The sequence below is a fragment of the Rattus norvegicus genome, chromosome 13, assembly GCF_036323735.1.
Source record: "Rattus norvegicus strain BN/NHsdMcwi chromosome 13, GRCr8, whole genome shotgun sequence".
Lineage (NCBI taxonomy): Eukaryota > Metazoa > Chordata > Mammalia > Rodentia > Muridae > Rattus > Rattus norvegicus.
In genome coordinates this window covers 107561432-107566524 of record NC_086031.1, presented here as the reverse complement: position 1 = coordinate 107566524, position 5093 = coordinate 107561432, and the positions used below count along the sequence as shown (strand labels likewise).

At 47.1% G+C, this 5093-nt stretch overlaps 1 non-coding gene across 1 annotated transcript; it reads left to right on the top strand.

Moving 5' to 3' along the window:
• The first annotated feature begins 1882 nt into the window (after positions 1–1882).
• Mir205 (microRNA 205) lies at positions 1883–1990 on the top strand. Its single transcript, NR_031920.1, has one exon. It is a non-coding gene; the product is annotated as a microRNA 205 (primary transcript).
• Positions 1991–5093: the final 3103 nt, after the last annotated feature.

Sequence of the window (5093 nt, the reverse complement as noted above, 5' to 3'; positions counted from 1 at the left end):
ACACTGTAGTTCTGTGTAGCTTTCTGGGAACTGGCTTGACTAGAGGAATGTGTGCCTGGCTGCCTAGTCCTGGGGTACTGAGGGCAGCACATGTAAGACCTGCTTCCCTTCTGTGGTTCTCGAGTACAAGATAGTTTTTTAAGACATTTAGGGCACAGTCTGAAGGCATCTGGAAGAGCAATCACTGGCTAAAACTTATTCTCTGATCCAGCCCAATGCTACAACTAGCCAAGACAGATGTCACTGGAGACTCTGTTGGTAGGGGCCTGCTGAGTAGGAGAACTTGAATACTAGAAGTGATGTGCAGTGTGTGTCAGATCCCAGGATCCAGGTTGTAGATCAACTCCTCTTACAGCTTCAGGTCTGCGGGAATAGAAGGATGTTATAAAGGGAGGGCAAGACTTTCCTGAGCTGCCTCCACCCCACCCTTTCATATGGCCTGTGAATTTTCTTTTCTGGATTCCATTGGGAGGGTCAGGATCTCAAATGAGGATGAGTCCAGTTGTGGACTTGAGGCTTCCCTTAGAGTTGGGTAAGGAGGGCCTGGACAGAGACCTGACAATGACCTCTTTGCTTTCAGAACAGAGCTGAGATCCAACCAGAAGCCAAGACTCCTTCCAACAGAACTACCTTCCACGGTCTCCTGCCTTCCTTGGTCAGAGCCAGCAGACCCATGTCTTTCTGCCCTTTGACTAGGAAGTGGGTCAAAGGTGATGTGGGGGCTTCTGTGGTCTTGGTAACTCAGTAAGTATTCGCTAAAAGACTGAGCAGGAGAAGATTCACTGAACCTCTTGCCCTCTGCACACAGCACCCTGCCTTCTAGGGTGCCCCGTGCACACCCTGAGGAAAGTGGGATTCTTCCCCAACCATAGCTAGCAACCCCCGATTTTGTGTAAGAGTCTTTTTCTCAGAGGCCTGATGGCCTGGGGGGCTGTATGGGAGAGGTGGAGCCTCTCTGTCAGGTCAGAACAAGCCCAGGAAGAAGAAAGTATTCCAAACAAGGAAGGCCAGCCCTCCCCACCCCGTCTGCATGTCTCTGCTTAGAGCAGCCTTTTATGAGGCTTACACTGAGCAGCAGACATGTCTGAACACAGCGAAGAGGCCAGTGCAACCCTACAAAGCTCCTGCTTGGTGAGCATTTTCTTTTGGGCAGGGACAGAAAGTCCACAGGTACTGCGCAGCCTTTCAGTGTAGCTCAATCCCTGAAAGCCAGTTAAATTCTGCCCTCCCTCCCTTGACCTGTACCCTAGGCTCCTTGGAGAAGCCACTAACTAATTCTGCGAAGATCTGGGGAAAGATATATGACCATTAGAGCCTGGCTTTCCCAGACTGTGCTTCCTCAGCTATGGGGAGAGGACCAAGAATTCTTCCCTCTACCACCCACTGGCCCCATAAACAGGCCTGCTCCTGTTTATGCAGACAAGCAGAGTCCCTGTCCTCCTCAGCTTATCCTGCTTACACACCAGCACCCAGGCCTGAACCCGGCTGTTCATGTTCTTGCACAGTGGCTTTTTCAGAAGAATACCTGCTCCCTGTATTCTTCCCCTTGGTACACAACGAAAGAACATGTGCTTCTTCTAGATATCCCCAAACATACCCAGCTCTGGTATGGAACACACGTTGAAGAGGAGAGCCAGCATTCCAACTAGGTATACAGAGAGGAGACTCTACTTGGATATATTTGGGATGGCCCTTCATGGGCAAGAAACTACCTAGAGTCCAGCCCCACAACATTGGCTGTACCACCCAGAACGCTCTGGCTCTGAGGTGGGAGCATAGATACTTGAGGGTTTGAGTATTCAGGTCTTATAAGAGTGAGGTTGCAGGATCCCGAAGGTCTCCTCCAGGTTACACAGCACTACAAGAGGAGGCTTAATAGACAAAACAGCCCCAGACAATCCATGGGTCCTCCTGTCCTTCATTCCACCGGAGTCTGTCTTATGCCAACCAGATTTCAGTGGAGTGAAGCTCAGGAGGCATGGAGCTGCCAGCGGTGGACTGAAGCACAGCATCTGAACAGAGGCATTCTGCAAAAATACAATCACCAAAAGCATCCGAGGCGGCATGTGCTTTTGCGGGGGGCCGGGAGGGGGGATGGCAATGACAGACAAGAGCATACTGCCAATGATTGCTGTGTGGCCTTTCTTCCTAAAACCAGTGTTCCAGGAATGTGTAGTTTCTGTAACTTGTGAAATTAAAAGTTGCCCATCTGCTGACAAGCCTTCCTGCCTCTGTGCCCTATGCTATCAGCATCCTCAACCTGTCCCTGGGGGCTTAAATCCCAGATAGGAGCTCAAGGAAGATAGGAGCTCAGGAGGCCTGCCACCTCCCTGACTCCCTCTCTCCATAGAGTTTCCAGACAGGTAGCCAGGACATCATTTGTAACCAGTCAGTGGTGGGGAGGACCTTATTGCCCTCAGACTCTCCACAGTGCCAGTAAGACCTGCAGAACTGGGGAGGAAATCCCCATTAAGATTATTTAAGTCTATTTATATTGTAATAAAATAAATGTTAAAAAAAAGACTTAAAGGAAGGAAGATTCAGATCTTTCTGACACTGTACAGGATATAACTCTGCACGCAGTGTAAATTCTGTAAAGGTTAATGCATTTAAACATATTTGACACGTAAAGCTGCCAGATCCGACTTTAATCACTCACCGGGTGTAATTGCCTTTTCATGGGTCCCTGTGCACCAGAACATGTGCTCAGGCTCTATAGGAATCTGAGATGGGATAGGAACAAATACTTCGCTGTCAGGGTCTATGATTTGCTTCAATAGATTTGGCGCTGACTTCATTGGCTGTACACCCCCTGAGTGACTGTTGGGTTGGTTTTGTTTTTGTTTTAAACATCATATCTCTCCTTTAGGGAAAAAGATGTAGGACTGGGGCAGGAGGCACAAGTCCAAAAGAAGTCCACTTAGCACAAAGTACCTGCCCGGAGAAATACTTAATAGAATTACCATTTCCTCAATGGAGGTCTGCTTGAGGAGCCATGTGGCTAAAAAAAAAGGCAGACAGTAAACAAAAACCACCTCTGGAAGACCTGCCCTGTGTGGTAAGCTCAATAGAGCCCATAGCTGGTATTTCTCTTAGGAACTGAGCATAGAGGCCACTTTGGTATCCAGGACCCTGTATCCTGAATGCCCCACAGTGGCCTCTTCACCTCCCCAGATCATATGCCCTAGGAAATCATGAGTTCCTCACAATGAATATAGAAAAAAGCATTTATCATAAATGTCTTGCCCTCCTGCTTCTATTAATGTGAATGTCAAACTCATCCCACACCTCTGTATACTGAGCCCCACAAAGGGTGAAGAGACTAACACACAGACATTAAGAAAATGTTTACTAATAAAAATTACATAATGGATCTGATTGAGGGACCATGGTAGTGTGGGTATTAAGCTAGCTAACTAGTAAAATGCCTTCTGTTCTGAGCTTTGCAAGGAATCTAAAGGCTAGAACAAAGAAAGCACCAGGCAGACACGATGTGATATTCCCATGGGTGGCGTTGCTTGAACCCCATAACTTGGGTCCTTTCCTAGAAAAGGAAACATGTCTGTATGTTTCTATGTAACCAATTTCACAAAGGGAAAAGAAACAAAGTGGCCAGTAGTAATTATAGAAGAGATTACAAAGTAATCTAGGGCATGAGGCTAGAACCAAAGGCTCTGCCCCCACACCCTGAATCCCACTCCAGCCCAAGCTCCATATTTTCAGCTGTGTCCTGGGGCTCTGTAGGTCTGGCACCGAGGTCTGAACAGCCCTGTCCTCCCTCTGGCAGCACAGATTGCTGGTCCCTCGTGTAGAAGCAAAAGCCCTCGCACTCGACCAGAGCAGCCTGCCAGGGAAGCAGTATGAGCCAAGAGCTGGAGAGAGCTGCCCACCCATCTTCCTTTCTCAGTCCCCAGTCTTTTATGTCTCCTGTCCTGGCTGCAAAGTACAGCTCAGCACAGTGCTGAAGAAATAGTTTAATCAAAACACCCTTGCAACAACAGCAACAAAAATAATATTATCCAGCTTTCTGTATTCACGATCTTTTATTGAGTAGAAAAGCAAATATCATTGAGCCAATCCCGAGTAGACAAATATATACAACCACTGGTAATTTAATATTTTGTGCTAATGGTATACACTGTAGATACAACCCAAGAGGAGTAAATTACAATCCTATCAATAATACATTGTGTCTGAGCTCTGGGTTCCCAGTACACATGAAAATGTATATTGGCAAAAACTCTCTGGATATTAAAAGCTGTGCACATAATGAGGTGCAGGATGCAGAAGCTGGGGATTCCTTTAGCACTGCATTCTGGACATCAGGGTCTTCAATGGGGTATGGAAGGAGGGGGAACAGCCCATGCTGTCATTTCCAAAGCTGCCACTAAATGAAGATAACACACCATCCCTCCAGCAGATCCCCAGGACAAATGGTAATACCCGAGAGAAAGACCACAGGCTATCCTTTTCCTAACCTAGCCTCTCCGAGGTGTACAGGATCTTATAAAACAAAGGAAGGTGGGGGCTAGTGACCACCTGCCAGGATGAGCAAGACTTTAGAACTGCAAATGTTCCAGCCTCTACAGTTTTGTCAGCTAGTCTAAGTCCCCACTTTGCTTCTTGCAAGCTGGAGAAGAGGGTGTCTTGCTTCAGAATGGGGAAGCATTTCTGCCATACTCACATAAAAATGAGGACGAATTAAGTTAATGTCTGCAGGAACACTAGTTAGTGCCACTGTCACACACTGGCCTTTGACTTTGCCTGATTCAAAGAATATTGAGGGCAGGTGGGGCCAGGACTTCTGGTCTTTTTTTTTTTTTTTTAAATCAGACCCTGGAAGAAGGAGAGCTTAAGAAAGGAAGGGAGGATATGAGGGCTCTGAAGAAGAAGAATGCCCTGACTGTAGATTGCAGTCTCCAGCTCAGAGATGAAAGGGACTGGTCAGACAGACACCAATTCCCTAACAGAAATAGAAGCTCCCTGAATTGTGGTGACTTCTCTAGGCTTTCTGGAGAGATCCGACTATGCATCAAAGAAGAACAAGGCAAACACTTCCTTTTGTCTACAGATAAGAAGCAGCATCTGGAAGT